The sequence below is a fragment of the Hemiscyllium ocellatum genome, chromosome 2 (assembly GCF_020745735.1).
Source record: "Hemiscyllium ocellatum isolate sHemOce1 chromosome 2, sHemOce1.pat.X.cur, whole genome shotgun sequence".
Classification (NCBI taxonomy): domain Eukaryota; kingdom Metazoa; phylum Chordata; class Chondrichthyes; order Orectolobiformes; family Hemiscylliidae; genus Hemiscyllium; species Hemiscyllium ocellatum.
In genome coordinates this window covers 57517343-57535902 of record NC_083402.1, presented here as the reverse complement: position 1 = coordinate 57535902, position 18560 = coordinate 57517343, and the positions used below count along the sequence as shown (strand labels likewise).

The 18560-nt window shown below is 42.3% G+C and overlaps 1 protein-coding gene across 4 annotated transcripts in view; it reads right to left on the bottom strand.

Annotated features, from left to right (window-relative positions):
• Positions 1–18560, bottom strand: part of cast (calpastatin) — a 204764-nt gene that overhangs the window by 125985 nt on the left and 60219 nt on the right. The gene's annotated exons all lie outside the window — the stretch shown is intronic.

The window sequence follows — 18560 nt, the reverse complement described above, 5'->3', positions numbered from 1 at the left end:
ATGCTGGGTTACAGGGTTGGGGTAGGGTGGGTTGGTTTGGATATGATGCTCTTTGGAAGGTCAGTGTGGACTCAATGGGCTGACGGCCTGGGTGGATTCTATGATTCGACGAAAAACAAAGTACTTGATGATACTTTAAACCTGAACTATGAACAGAAAATGCTGCTCTTCACGTTGCCCATTGTGGGTTACCCAAAAGTTCTGCAATACATTTTAAAGCATATTAAACAGCAATCCTGAAGCAAATCATAACTCTAGCAACATTTTCCTCCAATGTCCTTGTTTTGAAATGCTTTCTGAAAGGATATTTTCTCAGTTTATTTTTGAGATACTGATATTGGGACATGATCACTTCTTTCTGATATAGTTTTCAATCAAGTTTCATCAGTAGAAACCCCACACACCCTACAGAACTCTCCTAATTATCCAGTCCATGTTCTAGTCATATCCTAATTTTATATAGTTTCAGGCATTGTAAAATGTGGCATCTCCAAAGCTGTGTGGAGTCTTTAATATGAAGAAGAACAAATTTGAACTCTGTATCTATGCAAAAAAAATGCTCAACTGTTTATTGCCTAAAAAATTGTCAAATTGCAGTACAAAGCGAAAAAGTCATTAAATATGTGTGCATTATATTAACAGTCAAAGCTTTCCATAATTGTAATTATTCAGTTTCACCGTTCCTATTTGAAGTGGTATTGCCAGTATTTAGCTGTAAATAAGGAATGGAAACATCGGAAGGCAGATGCTGTGTGGCTAACTGATGGTGAATAGACAGACACTGTAGCATGGGAGAAGGAAGGGAACCTGAAGCCTAAGTCGAAGAGTGGTGCTGGAAAACCATAGTGGTCAGGCAGCATCTGAGGAGCAGGAGAATCGACATTTCAGGCACAAGCCCTTCATCAGGAATGAGGCTTGTGGGCCAAAGGGGCTGAGAGATAAATGGGAGGTGGGTGGAACTGGGGTAAGGTAGCTGGGAATGCAATAGGTAGATGAAGGTGGGGGTGAAAGTGATAGGCCCGAGACGAGGGTGGAGCAGGTAAATGGAAGGAAGATGGACACTTTCTCCAAACTGCAGCCTGAGACAAACAAATGGTTATTTGCACCATGTGAATTCCCAATTCATCACATTTGGTTAGTAGATCCTATTTCCAAGAACCCCAAGGTCCCTTGGTTATGTGAGAGAATTGAAACCAGTGTCATACTAAGCCCTGAGGGAAGCCCTTTTAAATGCATAGGAGGACAAAGCAGAATATGAGGCAAGAAGACTTCTCTCAGTCTATTCTGCAATAATGTTGTCCTTGTGCCATTGCAGCTGATGGGACGCTTATGTCCATTTATCAATATCCTGGAAATTCTAGGCAGAGTCAGGTAGAGGCCTGGCATAACCGGTCCATGTTTTGTTCCTACTTGCTATCTGGGAATCTAAATTTCAATGATTGCCATATTGAATGGATTTGCATGAAATGAAGGTCCTACATTGGCTGTGGATAATGATTTGAAAGTCAACATAGAACAATTTCACCAATCTAAACTTTGCCTTGCAATACACACTGAGCAGGGGTTTTGGGGTCAGTGGGAGGACATTTAAATTACATGGAGCCAATGGGTGCCCAATCACTCTAGGGGCACCTTAAGTATCTATCTCCTCCTGCAGCTAGAAAGTCCATCAGAGAACCACTATCAAATACCCGATTCTACATTTCCAATCACTTCTCTGTACAAGTTTGTTCAATGGAGGCCTTAGATGGGGAAAGGAGTCATATGCACAAGCTCAGCACATCTCAGTAAATTCAACATCCCAGTCTTCAGTAGCACATTCAGTTCATACTGAACCATGGAAGCAACATCTTCCAGCAGGCCCTGTCCCTACTTCCTTAACATCATGGACCTTGTAAAGAGAAGACAAGAATATCAAGGTCCCTGCCTTTGAGAATGAAGTTTGGTCAGACTCTCTCTGGAATAGAGTCATAGACTTATACAGCATGGAAACAGACCCTTTGGTCCAACTTGTCCATGTCAACCAGATATTCTAAACTGATCTAGTCTCATTTGCCAGCATCTGGCCATTTCCACTTCCTGTTCATTTATCCATCCAGCCTTTTGAATTTTGTAAATGTACCTACCACCACCACTTCCTCTGGCAGCTCATTCCGTACAAACACAACTCCCTGTGTGTAAAGGTTTCCCCTTTTAAACCTTTACACTCTCACCTTAAAGCTATGCCATCTGGTTTTGGACTCTCCTACCCTGGAAAAAAGACCTTGGCTATTCACCCTATCTATACCCCTCATGATTTATAAACCTCTATAAGGTCACCTCTCAGTCTCCAAAGCTCCAGGGGAAAAAAGCCCCAGTCTATTCAGTTTCTCCCTATAGCTCACTTTGAAACTTGCAGGCATTGCACTTTTTTGATATGGATCACAGGGTAGAGAACATAAAAGGAAGGAGTACGAACTGTTAGGTTAAAAGAAGAATCTGTTGTGTGTACTAAAGTAAAGTAAAGAAATCCACATTTTGCATTAAGAGTGAAAGGTTTTCACAATGAACCAATAACAAATTTATATCTTCCACATCAGCATATTATGACTCATAAGAGCAGTTGAATAATGGGAGAGTAACATGTGGCAGCACTGATTTCCAGCTAATCACACTGCATTTGAAGTAAAGTTAGCAGTGCAGCACAATGCAAGAAAACTACAAATATGCAGTTCAGATTTCCACTCCTGTCCTTGGAGTACACAAAAACAGGTGCAAAACATCCATGGAAAGTTAACCCAGATACAACTATGCAAGTAACCACAAAATCCTGTGGATGGTTGGAGATCTGAGCCACCCGAGATCTTATAAAATTAAAATAGATTCATGACGTTAACCTTGTTTCTCTCCCCACATAAGCTTCCAGGCCTGCTGAGTGTCTCTAATACTCTGTTACTTGTAATCTTACCCCTGTGCAGGCCTGCTCTCTGGCATCAGATCATATTTGCGAAAAACTGAATTTACTCATGCAAAGGTCCACAATAAAACAAAGCAACCAACAATTTAACTAACTGACAAATTTGAGATGTGTACAGTCTTTACAGAATACAAAGTCAAATGGTAAATATGAAGCTCGTTCAAGACATAGCACAGCTATGTATGTGATGTTTCCACTGATTGTGTAATTCACAGATCACTTTCTTAAATCATCTGTGAAAAGACTATTGTATGATTCATGTTCTGGGATCTGTCCAACTAGTACAACCCATGAAGCTACATGCTGCTGCAAACAAAGGATGGCTCAGAATGCTGCATACAGCATCACACTCCCAACAAAAGAATTTCAGTGCTAGTGTTAAAATTTTGCACAACATAACCACTAACCCACAAAAAACTGTATATACGCACCACAAAATTTTCCCGTTCTGTTTTTCAGAACTTGCCTCCATTTTACTTTGCCTGAGATGCAATTAACAGAATTCTACAGTGAAATGTTTTCCTGGTTAAAATCCCTTGAATTACAATCAGTTCATCCACAATCGATTGATTCTTGAGACAGAGAATGCAATTCTGGATGAAGTATGACCAGAAAAAGAGATTAAGACCCATTCAACAATAAGACTAAAACAGCCAGCACACAAACTTTATGCCCTCTATTCATTTGATTGTGCATAAGATATTCAAATGAACTGCTCTCAAATGAAACCAATTGCACTAGGGCTGACCCAAAACAAGCTAAGGAGCTCAGTCTTGTCAATTAGGCTCCAGCTGCCTCAACTTGTTGTTGAGAACTAGTTCAACTGAACTTTGTAGTCCAACTTTTCATCTGCTATCGATACCAGAAGTAGAATGCCCATTGTACATGCTCTAAAGGCATATTCAGAATCAGAATAGGTTCAGAATCAGCAGGTGGTGAAACAGGGGCACAAGTGGGTTACAGCGAGGGCACGTGTGCCACTCACCCAGAGGGAAAGGTTGTAAGAATTCTATCATAGAAGATACAGATGAGGAATTTGATGGGACAGTGCTTAGGAAAAGGTTGGCTGGCATGCACACATGGTATTTTATGTATTAGCATAACTGCCACTGAATCTTTTGTAAAAAGCATGAAGAAACTGGTTCCAACTTGACACATAGATTGGAGTGCATCCTTTCCAAGTTGAAAGTGGTGACTAACTGCTTGCAAATCCAAAGTGGCACCTGGTAGCCAACGTCTCAGATCTCACTGCAGCCATGTGGAAACTACTCCAAATCTCAGAAGCACTGTGAAAGCTCAAATTGAGATGGTAACATTTCAGCTTATTAATCCCATGACTGAATGTTTTATATAAGCTGAGAAACTGATGATGCTTATGCCTCAGCAAGAAGGACTGTATTATTAAGCTTTCTACATTACATTCAATGCATGTCCATAGAGTAAGTTCTACTACACACATCACTGCCAATGATGTCATCAGCTGCCCTATTGATGGCTGCTGTCTTATACTACAGTGGATTCTTCAAGTGACTCAAGTTGGACCAAAGAGTCTGTTTCCATGCTGTACCTCTATGACTGTATGGTTGCAGGCCCTTAAAGCAGCCCAGCAATCTGTGCACTAACAGATCATGAGGATTGTTGAGATGATGGCCAAGGTAAATGATAATGACTCCATGTGTACAAACCTGCCGTCCTCCCTCAGGATGGTAGCATCACATTTCCACCATTGCCACTCTGCCTGTGCTCTTGCTGTTAGTTCTCAAACGGCAATCCCAGACTATTAGCACTGCTAGGCCTTCAAGTAAGCTAACCCTGAATATCTCTTCACTTTTGCTTCTGCCTCCTCTTCCTGCTCCTGAGTTGCTCGTCAAAGATTTTATGTCCAGGGTTGTGCCCTTCCAAGATGGAGATTGTGGAGGATGCAGCAATGGACCATAATTTTGGACATGTACTTTTGGAGAACTGGAACGTTTACCCCTTCCTCAAAAATTCTTTGGCATTCTCTGTTGGGAGCAATATTCTCATTGTATATGAGCTGTCTATGTATGGCCGGGTGCAGGTGCTGACCATGAGTCAGGTGTACAGTGGATAAACCAGACAGTGGGCACCACTAGCTGTTGCATGATGGAAACTTTGATACTGTTACCAAGAAGGCTGGCATTCACTGACATGATGCACTGTGTGTGGTCGCACACCAGTAGTATGTTCTGGAAAATGTTTTTTGTAACTTTGCAGTAATCTCTCTCTTTACTTATGATGCTCAGAGAACCTCATACTTGAAGTCAATAGCTCCCTGCAATCATTGAGAAGCATGCTAGCCTGCCAAAACCACATACACACTCTTCCTGTTTCTCCATGGTGAAGGACATCGGAACATGCCTGATTGGCCAGTGCACAATAAACTAGGAAGTGTTGGCATTGTCACTTAGAACTATAATAGAATTTGAAGACCATGATCCTCACAGGTATGGCAGCACAGTCCATGTCCTGCTGGGTGGTTGTTGGTCCTGTTGCGACAAGTTTGGGTGGATAAAATTCTCCCCTTCAACCTCCCATACAGCGCAGATCAAAATCAGCTGAGAGACAAAAATAGCTAAGAGACAAAAAACCCAACTAACTCGCTGACATCTTTTCGGTAAGTGTAACTGCTCTACCTACTCTAATTCCAGGCCTACGTGTTTTGACACTTAACTCCCAAAAAGTCACCAAGAAAAATAATAATTACAAGAAATCCTACGATCATCTTCTCAGAGTTTTTAGAGATGTGATCTTACCAATGTTGCCACCTCAAAATAGGAAATGAAAAAAGTGTCAGTAACTTTAATTCATTCCTTTCTTGGTTGTCACCAGTCAGCTGTGCTCCACTGACTTATGTAAAAACCAATGCCAAGCTTCATTTCCCTGACTAATTTCCATGAAGTCATTTTCTAAAAAAAAAGACTTGCAACTGTGCAGAGACTAATAGAAGAGCAAGCATTCTCCAACTGGCCTGAGTAAATGAAATGTATCTGTTCTTTTGAGATGGTTAAAATAAGTTAGAGGCCTACAAAAGGCACCAAACCTTCCTATTTTAAGTGACTTTGGAAACATATGCAGGGTTTTCATGAACAGCTAGTGCCTCATTGTTGACAATTGCAGATTTGTTACGTTAACCAGCTCACTATTGCTCATAATTAATTATAACTGTAGAGTTACACCTTTCGCTTGTTCGTATTATCAGAGAAAGCCAAAGTTGCATGATAAAATTAAGTTAAAATTGCACTACCGTCAGATATTTCAGAGATATGATTTTTTTTCTATCAAATCCTAAACACAATTAAAATGAATAACAAGCTCTCAATTAGTTTGAAGTAATTAGCTTTTGTCTTACATGGTAATTTCTTTTCCAAAGCAACATATTTTTGAAAATGAATTTTGAAATGCAAACATAATGCATAATAAAAGCAAATATTGAGCTGTGAATCAACGCATCAAGCCAGTTAGAGACCAGAGGTTCTGACCATAAGCTCTGACCATAGGTCAGAACAAATTCTCATTTATATCGGAGGTACTTCTCAGTGAAAGTCTACATGGATATGTTTTTGTGTAACTTGATGTCTTTGATGAAGTAACAAAAAAAAAGTGTTGCTGAAAATATTTGATGCCATATAAAAGGAGCTTTAGAAGAAATCTTACAATATACCATATAATAGACATTTTTACAAGATTGAAGATGACACAATTCAAGGGACAACGTGAGCTTGGATGCAAATCCAGATGTGAGATAGAAATCAGAAAGTGGTAATGAATGGTTAATTGTGGACAGTGCAGGAAGTAAATAGTTGGCTCCCCTAGGTACAGTATTAGGGCCACTATCCTTGTTGATATTTATTGAAGACCGAGCACAGCACATCATTTTTGAAATCAATGTTTGCAATCATATATTTTGGAAAGAAAAAAAAATTACAAGAGCATAAACAAAACAGTATAATTTAAAGGGGGCATATATTTAAGGTGAGAGGAGAGAGATTTTAAACAGACACGAGTGGTAACTTCTTTTTTACACAGAAGGTGGTTCACATGTGGTATTAAATTCTTAAGGAAGTGGTGGATGTGGGTACAGTTACAACATTTTAAAAACATTTGGTTAAGCACATGAACAGGAAAGGTTTGGAGGGATATGGGCCAGGAGCAGGCAGGTTGGACTAGTTTAATTTAGAATTATGTTCGGCATGGATGGATTGGACCAAAAGGTCTGTGGTCATGCTGTATGACTCAGTAAAAGGTGATGAATCTGGGGCTACAAATCTTTCACGATGACAGGACAAGTTAATAAAACTTTAAAGAAACTCCCGACTTGAAGGGTTTAGTTATTTGGAGAGGGTAGTGAGGTTAGGATTGTTCCTCTCAGAGTTGGGAACATAAAAAGTGAGATTTAACTGAGGTGTTTAAAGTTATGAGGGGTTTTACAGAGCAGATGGGGAGAACTCAGGTGTGGATCCCAGATCTGGTCTCAGTATTCCAAGTGAGGTCTAACCAGGGTTTTATATTCCTGCAGCATAGCATCTTTATCCATGATGACTCAGTGGTTAGCTGCCTCACAGCACCTGTGACCTGGGTTTGATTCCAGCCTCGAGAGACTGTCTGTGTGGAGTTTGCACATTCTCCCCATGTCTGCGGGAGTTTTCTCTAGGTGCTCCGGTTTCCTCTCACAGTCCAAAGATGTTTAGGTTAGGTGAATTAGCCATACTAAATTGCCCATAAAGTTCAGGGGTGTGTAGGTTAGGTACATGAGTCAGGGGTAAATATAGGGTAGGGGGAATGGGTTTGAGTGGGTTACACTTCTTTGGAGGGCCAATGTCGACTAGATGGGCCAAAGGGCCTGTTTCCACACTGTAGGGATTCTATGATAACTGTTCGCACTGGAAGAGTGCTGGTAAACAAAATGGTGCAGATTTAAAACTGGCAAAGAAACCCAGTGGGTAGATGAGGAGAATTATTTTTACTCTGTTAGTTATGAAGAACTAGAATGCATTGCCTGCAGAAGTGGTGTAAGCTGATCCTACAGTAGTTTTCAAAAAGGAATTGGATCACTTAAAATAAACTCTGCAGTTATGATGGAGTGAGCATAATAAATAGCTCTTTCAGGGAGCCACATGCCACTCTGTCTGTGTCGTAATTCTGTACTTGCGAATATTATGATGCAGTCATTAGAATATCATATCATATTTGAATAAAAGAAAAATAAAGCAGCCAGGATTCCTTTGAATTCTTAAGTAAGATTATCAACCTGAAATATTAACTCCATTTCTCTCTTCACAGATGCTGCTTGACCTGCTAGAAATGGTCAGCATTGTCAGAGTTTATTTTAAGTCAGCCAGCTTCGCTGCTCGTAAACACTAATTTGTGATGTGTATTAGTACAGTGTGAGTGTATTGCTTACGGTGAGGAGTAATTGGAGAAATGCATTTGTAAAGACATGGTCATATGACTTTTCCATTTTATATCAGTTTTAGATAGAGAAGCCTTTAAGGCCTATAAATTTCCAAGGTCTTTCACCAAGTGTTGAATGGTGAGAGAAGATTCTTGCTAAGGAGCAGTGAGAAGCCTATTTATATGTATTAACATCACTATCTTTCTCTCTCCTCACTGATGTGCAGTTTACCCATTCTTCCACAACTTGATGGTGACAATTCCCAATGGAAAGTCAGAGTGATAAAGTGACTCCAGCTCACTACATTCTCCTCTGGGCCTTCATCAGTCATCAACATCTCAGGGTACACTCCATGGGCAGCAGCTGCACACACCCATCTTCCAACAGGACCTTCACATCCTCACTGGTAAAGTGGGGTATACCAGTTACCCTCTATTGCCAAGGTTGTGACAAATAAAATAATCCATGCAGGACAGCTGTGCTCGGCCAGCACTAGACAGGATGAATGACTGATCTTTGAAGATGGTGTTGGAGTCAGGAATCCTGAGAGATCCCATCAGTGGCCAATAATTCTGCCTGTGGTGAATGGGTAAGTGCCAAAGATGGCACATTTCTGGTAAAAGTCAGACCATTGCATCAGAAGCAAACAACTGAAACAGTGTGGATTTTGAAAGCTACAAAAGAGCCAGCTAATTCATGTTTTGTGACTGTATTTTTGAGACACTTGGGAAGTCCAAATTGTTATTTATGAAAGTTGATATCTCTACATCTCCAGAGAAGCATCAACATCATTCCAGAATGGAAATAATCGTAGATGATCTACTGTGGAGAGATAATTTAAGAATCCAAATCTATTTGTCACAGGTGAGGTGCCGGAAGACTGGAGGTTGGCAAATGTGGTGCCACTGTTAAAGAAGGGCAGTAAAGACAAGCCAGGAAACTATAGACCAGTGAGCCTGACCTCGGTGGTGGGCAGGTTGTTGGATGGAGTCCTGAGGGACAGGATGTACATGTATTTGGAAAGGCAAGGACTGATTCAGAATAGTCAACATGGCTTTGTGCGTTGGAAATCATGTCTCACAAACTTTTTTTGAAGAAGTAACAAAGATGATTGACGAGGGCAGAGCAGTAGATGTGATCTATATGAACTTCAGTCAGGCGTTCGACAAGGTTCCCCACGGGAGCTTATTAGCAAGGTTAGATCTCATGGAATACAGGGAGAACTAGCCATTTGGATAGAGAACTGGCTCAAAGGTAGAAGACAGAGGGTGGTGGTGGAGGGTTGTTTTTCAGACTGGAGCCCTGTGACATTGGAGTGCCACAAGGATCGGTGCTGGACCCTCTACTTTTTGTCATTTACATAAATGATTTGGATGCGAGCATAAGAGGTATAGTTAGTAAGTTTGCAGATGACACCAAATTGGAGGCGTAGTGGACAGCGAAGAGGGTTACCTCAGATTACAACAGGATCTGGACCAGATGGGCCAATGGGCTGAGAAGTGGCAGATGCTGAGTTTAATTCAGATAAATGTGAGGTGCTGCATTTTTGGAAAGCAAATCTTAGCAGGACTTATACACTTAATGGTAAGGTTCTCGGGAGTGTTGCTGAACAAAGAGACCTTGGAGTGCAGGTTCATAGCTCCTTGAAAGTGGAGTCGCAGGTAGATAGGATAATGAAGAAGGCATTTGGTATGCTTTCCTTTATTGGTCAGAGTATTGAGTATAGGAGTTGGCAGGTCATGTTGCAGCTGTACAGGACATTGGTTAGGCCACTGTTGGAATATTGCGTGCAATTCTGGTTTCCTTCCTATCAGAAAGATGTTGTGAAACCTGAAAGGGTTCAGGAAAGATTTACAAGAATGTTGCCAGGGTTGGAGGATCAGAGCTACAGGGAGAGGCTGAACAGTCTGGGGCTGTTTTCCCTGGAGCATCGGAGGCTGAGGGGTGACCTTATAGCGGTTTACAAAATTGCGAGGGGCATGGATTGGCTAAATAGACAAAGTCTTTTCCCTGGGGTGGGGGAGTCCAGAACTAGAAGGCATAGGTTTAGGGTGAGAGGGGAAAGATATAAAAGAGACCTAAGAGGCAACTTTTTCACAAAGAGGATGGTATGTGTGTGGAATGAGCTGCCAGAGGATGTGGTGGAGGCTAGTACAATTGCAACATTTAAGATGCATTTGGATGGGTATATGAATAGGAAGGGTTTGGAAGGATATGGGCTGGGTACTGGCAGGTGGGACTAGATTGGGTTGGGATAGCTGGTCGGCATGGACGGATTGGACCGAAGGGTCTGTTTCCATGCTGTACATCTCTATGACTCTATTGCGACTGCTTAGAGATGGTACATTAATGTATTGTTTCATTTAACACAGAATTATCACTCTCACACTGAATTGGTAAGGTACATAGGCTTGAGTGGCACAGTGGCTCAGTGGTTAGCATTGCTGTCTCACAGTGGCAGAGACCTGGGTCCAATTGCAGCCTAAAGTGACTGTACAAACTCCACATTCTCAGTATCTGTGTGGTTTTCTGTTGGGTGGTCCGGTTCATTCCACAACCCAGAAATTTGCAAGGTGTTGGATTGGCCATGCTAAATTGCCCCATATTATTCAGGGATGTGCAAGCTAGGTGGATTAGCCATGGTAAATGTGGGGTTATAGAGATAGGTTGGGGATCTGGGTCAGGATGGGACGCTTTTTGTAGCTTCAGTGCAGACTTGATGAGCCAAATAGCCTCTATCCATGCTGTAGGGATTCTATGATTCTATTTACTTGAAAATCTCAAACAAATTCACTTGACAGACAAATGACCCATCTGCCATTACGGGAAACTTGTGTACATATTCTTAATCTAACATGTTACTGCCTAAATGGCTGCTGTTCATTTCATGTGACACTGGTCCTTGGTTCATTGGCATCTACAGCTTTTAATGTGGTAACACAGCAACAGAGCTCGCCCGGTAAACCTTAAGCTGAAGATGAAATTGAAAGCGACTGAAAACAAGTATGTCGTTCATTTTCTGACAGCAAACGAACTTTGCCTTGATCCAGACAAATGAAGCGTTGCAATACAGATGTAGAAACCAACAGAAATGAAAGAAGTAAAATGATTCGTTGGTTTGTGGATGACCCATGACATAGAATCTGCAGTGATACTGAGGCATTGAACACGAAAACATTTTCACTCACACCGAACAACAAATAATAATTGTGCCAATGGTGAGGTACAATGATGTCAATGATGACATCATCTTGCAACATGATGCCAGTGATACAGGACTTGGGGCAAGTATAGATGCACTGCAGAAATTCACCATGGCCCCTCAGGCAGGACATTCCAAATCGATGACCACTTTCATCTAGAAGGACAAGGGCAGCAGATACATGGGAACACCACCATCAACTTCCCCTCCAAACCATTCACCATCCTGATTTAGAAAAATATCACTGTTCCTTCATTGTTGTTGGGTCAAAGTCTTGGAACACCCTCCCTATCTGTGGGTCAACCTACAGCACATGGACTGTAACAGTTCAAGAAGAAAGCTCACCACCATTCTCTCAAGGACAATTGCCCAGTGACCAATATGCATTCATTCATGAATAAAAACATTTTTGTTTGTACCACCACAGTAATGCATACTGAACAATGCAGTGTACAGATTTAGAGAGGAAGCCTGACAATTACCTTTGATTGTGTGTGTTTTAATCAGTAACTGTTTGGGAGAAACTAAGTGATAGAAAAGCATGACCACAAGCCACTTGAAAGCATCATTCTCAAACCATGCCTGTTCAGTCCAAAGAGTGTGCAATGAATGTTACTTTAGAAAATAGAACATAGAACAGTACAGCACAGTTCAATCTTTGGCACTCAATGCTGTGCTAACCATTTATCCTAGTTTAAGATCAATTAACACACATACCCTTCATTTTACTATGAGCCACGTGCTTATCCTAGAGTCGCTTAAATGTCCCTTATGTATGGGACACTACTATAACTATGTCACATTACATTCTACGCACCCACCACACTCCATGTAAAGAACCTACCTCTGACAACTCCTCTTAATCTTCCTCCAATCACCTTAAAATTATGCCCCCTCACAAGAGCCAATTCCACCCAGAGAACAAGCCTTTGGCTAGCCACTTTATATTTGCCTTTCATCAACTTGTACACCTCTATCAAGTCACCTCTCATCATTCTTCGCTCCAATGAGAAAAGCCCCAGCTCCCTCAACCTTTCTTCATAAGACATTCCCTCCAGTCCATGCAGCATCCTGATAAATCTCCTCTACATTCTCTCTAAAGCTTCCACATCCTTACTATAATGAGGCAACCAGAACTGAACACAATATTCCAAGTGTGGTCTATCCAGGGCTCTATAGATCTGCAGCCGAAAATGTGCTGCTGGAAAAGCGCAGCAGGTCAGGCAGCATCCAAGGAACAGGAAATTCGACGTTTCGGCTTATGCCTGAAACGTCGAATTTCCTATTCCTTGGATGCTGCCTGACCTGCTGCGCTTTTCCAGCAGCACATTTTCGGCTCTGATCTCCAGCATCTGCAGACCTCACTTTCTCCTCTATAGATCTGTAGCATAACCTCGTGACTTTTAAACTCAAACCCCTTGCTAATGAAAGCCAACACAACGTGCACCTTCTTAACAATGAAATCAACTTGGGTGGCAACTTTCTTTGCAAAGGTTTCATTTTGAAGTGAGGAAGCAAACAAAGGACTGCAGTCCCTATGAAAGAAATTGGGGAAGGTAGTACAGAGAATGAAATCTTTCAGATTCAACAAAAGGCAACAGCATGGCATGTGCTGGAACTCATTAACCCAACATCGACTTCAAATCTGAATAACAAATGCCTTGTTTTGGCTGAATATTCTTCACAGGAATGATATTATCACCATTAAGGGTGAAAATATCACCATTAAGGGTCAAATAGATACCAGACTAACAACCAATAACTTCCGCACATATAGGAATATGTGAACAATTTATAGATTATGTTTGTAATATGTGTGTAGAGATGGATGAAAGTGGGAGGGACTCAGAAAAAAAAGGTTTTTGTTCATGAAATGATAGATTTCCTACAAACCATGTATAATGGCTAACTTTTAGTGGTAATCAGTAGTGTACAGAATTTGCTTTCTGATAAGGTGGATGTTTGCAGAGATGGACTTTAAGATTACTGTATGTTGAAACATGCCTTACTCCATGTGAATTCTGTTGCAGTTGCTTACGTTTTAGAAAGACAAGTTGTTAAAGGTTATACAAGGAGCTCCACAATACTGAATACTCCACAATTTAAATGTATTCCATATAGTGAGGTAAAAACACAGGGGCCTACTGCAATGCATTTATATGCAGGATACATATTTTGACGTTATCATGAGCCATGTGGTCCTTGCTACCGTAAACAGATAAATGGGCAGCACGGTGGCTCAGTGGTTCGCACTGCTGCCTCACAGCGCCAGGGACCCGGGGTCAATTCCAGCCTCAGGCGACCGTCTGTGTGAAGTTTGCACATTCTCCCCGTGTCTCATTCAAGTGCTCTGGTTTCTTCCCACAATTCAAAGATGTGCAGGTTAGGTAAATTGGCTGTGCTAAATTGTCTGTAGTGTTAGGTACATTAGTCAGGGATAAATGTAGGGTCAGGGAATGGGTCTGGGTGGGTTACTCTTCGGAGTATCGGTGTGGACTTGGTGGGCCAAGGGCCTGTTTCTATACTGGAGCTAATGTAATCTAATCATGAACCGGAGTAAATTTGTGACCATTTCCCCAAATATGGTACAAAAATTTGCTGGGAGTTTTCCTTTGCCCTGAGTTCTGTTAGTTGGAGAATTTCCTGCGTTTCATTGTATTTTGCAAAGGAATCTCCATCTGAACAAGCAAATGGAGTCTTGGCATAATGTCTCATCCAAGAGATGGCAAGTCTAATAATATAAGCTCCCTTCAGAGCTCTGGTGGTACAATAGCAATGCCACAGTTGGAGACCAGGCATCGACTCAGCCTCAGAGCAAAGGAGAGCTCTATGGCCATGTCTTCTTCCACCTCCAGTCTGCCTGTTGCCCTCAGCCCAGTGGGAGTTACAGCCAGAGATGATGCACTTGTCTCTGGGCAAGACACCCCTCAGACTGAAACACCCCAGTGTTGCCTAACCAGAACTCTAAGTCCAACCAGCTCTCCATACAGAAGGCCCAAGATATAGACACCAGGATTACACTGAGCTGTAGTGGCAGGGTACATCAATAGTGCAGGGACACTTAATGGTATATAAATCATTGCTTCTGTGAATAACTGTGAATTGTTTCACTCTGATCTGTTAATGTAAGTCTCTGTGTCACCGGAGCAGCAAACGCAAAGTGACAGAAGCCATCCCTTTGGATCCCCAGACAATGTTCCATGGAGCATGCTGGGAAGTAAGTAGCTGCTGCACCATGTGCAGGCAATGGGGGAAATCACAGGCTACTGCAACATTAGCAAATTCAGCTCCACTTCCCCAGGGACAGAGACATTGCTGTTGTATTCCAGGCAATAGTGGGGTTCAGGCACTAACCTGCATGAGATGGTCAGGAGGTGGACTGTACACAGTAGGTAAATGCCTAAAGCTCACCAGGAATGCTGAGTTCACAGGTGGATTTCACCCTCCCTGCACGGAGTGGGGGAGGGTTCACTGACGTTGTCCTTTGAAGGACCCACACAGCTACAATGTACAGACCCCCTCCCTCACAGAGAGCAGCACTTACCTGCTCTCCAGGTGTGAATGTAGTCATTTTCATTTCCAGAGTACACTGGGATTTACAGGATGATGCAAGACCATTCCACTGACAAAGTTCCAGGCTCTACCTTGCCATCTGGGTGAATCCCCAAAACAACAAGGTCCTTACCCGGTAGGCCTTTCTCTTAAGCCCACAGGTCTCACAACTACACAAGCCACACCCAACTTGTCTATCTGAGTATGCCTCTGCCTCAGGCATACAAGGTGATTATGCCAGGTCTTGTAGTTCACTTTCCCCATTGGAAGCCAGGTTGAGACTTACTATCGTCAATCTCCCTTCCCACATGACCCCTTACCCTTCCATGCTGTATTGTCTGCCTGCCTTCTAATTCCCTTTGTACTGTACATCTACTCCCATCATTAAGTTCCCCAGCCTCCTCGCTATATCACCAGCCCCCTGAATGTCATCTCCCCGTGATGCTTAGTAGATATAAGTCCTCAGTAAGGACTAGGCCTCTCCGACTTTGAGACATAGCCATTCTCTTGAAGCATATGTTGTGTGTTTTCTGTATTCATGGTTGGCTCATGGTGTAAGTGTGCGATTGAAATAATGAAGAGCTATACAGTGAATGTCTGCTCCCTTGACTGCTTATTGCTAATGACCAGGACAAGTAGGCAAAAGGGATTGAGCACTAAGACAACAAATAGTAGCCCTGAGATTCCTCCTGGTTCAGTCTGTGAACTGGGTCCCTGTCCCAGCAAACCAAGTGCCCTTGCCGCAGCATTGCATTTAAAGGTGCCAGTACATGCCCAAGTGCTGCATCCAAGTGCAGAAGTGTACTGTAAAAGGTCCGGAGGTGAGCCATGATGACTTGGGGAGGCTGGCACATGTTGGATACCATGGATGTGGAGTGTGCACGGCTGTTGACCTAGAGTATGCCCCAATAGGTTGGTGCTGGGAGTCTGAGGTGGCAGTCTGCAGGAGCAAAATGGTGAGCTGGAGTCACCAGGTAACCGCTCTGATGGGAATTCTTAGCACCTAATTCCTATCTGTTCAGTGCTACAACTGGAAGCTGCATGTTAATGAGGTGAGATTCATGAGGATAATAATCAGCAATATGTAGTTTGAAAGTTCCACCTTCTCAACCTCACCTGAGGTATTGTGACCCTCAGGTTAAATCACTACCAATCACATTCCCTAATGCCTATTGTTCTCTGGGACTCTGGAAACTTTACCTCATTTACCTCCTGTTAATAGGCTTCTCGTCATTCCCAACCAAAAATCTCAATCTCAGCATCCAGGACTTTTTTATAAATACAACTAATTGCCCACCACATTGGGAAAGGCTTCACTGGACCTCACGCAATTCTCCTGGATTTCACACCAGAGACCATATCGTTCAGGACCCAGTAAGGTCCTGCTCATAGATTTTTTGCTGCAATATGACCTGGTCCTGTTAGAGATTAAATCCAAGTGTCATTCTGTTTGGTTTATGTTTGTTAAACAAAAACTCATGATATTTATTCAAATCTCTAATTGTCATGAGTTGGTCACTTGTAGTGACTTGATTTTAAGTGGCTGATTCTATGATTGGATGCTCCAGCAAGATACTGAAGTAAAACAAACAACTGCAGATATTGGAAATAAAAACCTGCTGGAGAAACTCAGCAGGTCTGGCAGCATCGGTGGAAAGAAAGCAAAGTTAACGTTCAAGTTTACTGACCCTCTTCAGAACTCATTTCATTATTGTTACGGCTCTCCCTGTATGAGTTGATTGGGAACTAATGGGCCATTGTTTATGGTATTGTCTCCAGAAATTTGTTGATGCAGAAAATGAGATGTCCTTACCATTGCTCCCTCTGAGTACCAAGAATCAGCTTTAAATCATTTGGCATCTATTTAGTCTGTCAAAGCTGCAGAGTCACAGAGTCAAAGAGATGTACAGCATGGAAACAGTGCCTTCGGTCCAACTGTCCATGCCGACCAGATATCCCAACTCAACCTAGTCCCACCTGCCAACACTGGGCCCATATCCCTCCAAACCCTTTCTATTCATATATCCACCCAGATGCCTTTTAAATGTTGTAATTGTACTAGCCTCCAACACTTCCTCTGGCAGCTCATTCCATACATGTACCACCCGCTGTATGAAAACAATGGCCCTTAGGTCCCTTTTATATCTTCCCCCTCTTATCCTAAACCTATGCCCTCTGGTTCTGGATTCCCCCATCCCAGGGAAAAAAAACCTTGTCTATTTAACCTATCCATCTCGTCATGATTTTATAAACTTCTATAGGGTCACCCCTCAGTTTACAATGCTCCAGGAAAATCTGCCCCAGCCTATTCAGCCTCTCTCTATAGCTGTAATGGAAGTGACATGAAGGAGTCTCCCTCTATTGTCTCAGGTAAGGTATTAAAGATAATATGATGCTATTTCTTCCACTAGGGAACTGACTCTGACATCTATTGCACACATTACCCTTCAGAAAAATAAATGTAGAAAATATGAAGCATTTGATTAAGTGAATGGCCTAGTCTTATCAAACATTCACAATCTTATTAGCCATTCTTCTAAATATATAAATAGAATCATAAATCTCAATTAAAAGTTGAGGTGTCTGTTTTGGTTTACTCTACAAAGTGAAGGGAAACATTGAAGGGAAATATATGTGGAAAGCTCTTTACACAGAGGGTGGTGGGTGCTTGTAACGCATTGCCAACAAGGTGATAGATGTGGACACGATAACGTCATTTACGAAGTATCTAGACAGATACATGAATGGGCAGGGAGCAGAGGGGTACAGATCCTGAGAAAGTAGGTGACAGGTTTAGATAGAGGATCTGGATTGGCACAGCCTTGGAGGGCCGAAGGGCCTGTTCCTGTGCTGTAACTTTCTTTGTTCTTCTTTGTTCTTTGCATAGTCAGACCACTGCAACATGTCCCAATCTCAAACTAATTTAAGCACTGATTTGTCAGATGTCCAAAAATACAAAACCAAAAAGGAAATATCAGAGGAACCACCTGTTTTATCACTGTAATGAAATCAAGATTATATTTATGCAATGGGACAAAGTGAGGTCTGCAGATGCTGGAGATCAGAGCTGAAAATGTGTTGCTGGAAAAGCGCAGCAGGTCAGGCAGCATCCAAGGAACAGGAGATTCGACGTTTCGGGCATAAGCCCTTCTTCAGGAATGAGGAAAGTGTGTCCAGCAGGCTAGGATAAAAGGTAGGGAGGAGGGACTTGGGGGAGGGGTGTTGGAGATGTGATAGGTGGAAGGAGGTCAAGGTGAGGGTGATAGGCCGGAGTGGGGTGGGGGTGGAGAGGTCAGGAAGAAGATTGCAGGTTAGGAAGGCGGTGCTGAGTTCGAGGGATTTGACTGAGACAAGGTGAGGGGAGGGGAAATGAGGAAACTGGAGAACTTCGAGGAGAAAGTGAGGTCTGCAGATGCTGGAGATCAGAGCTGAAAATG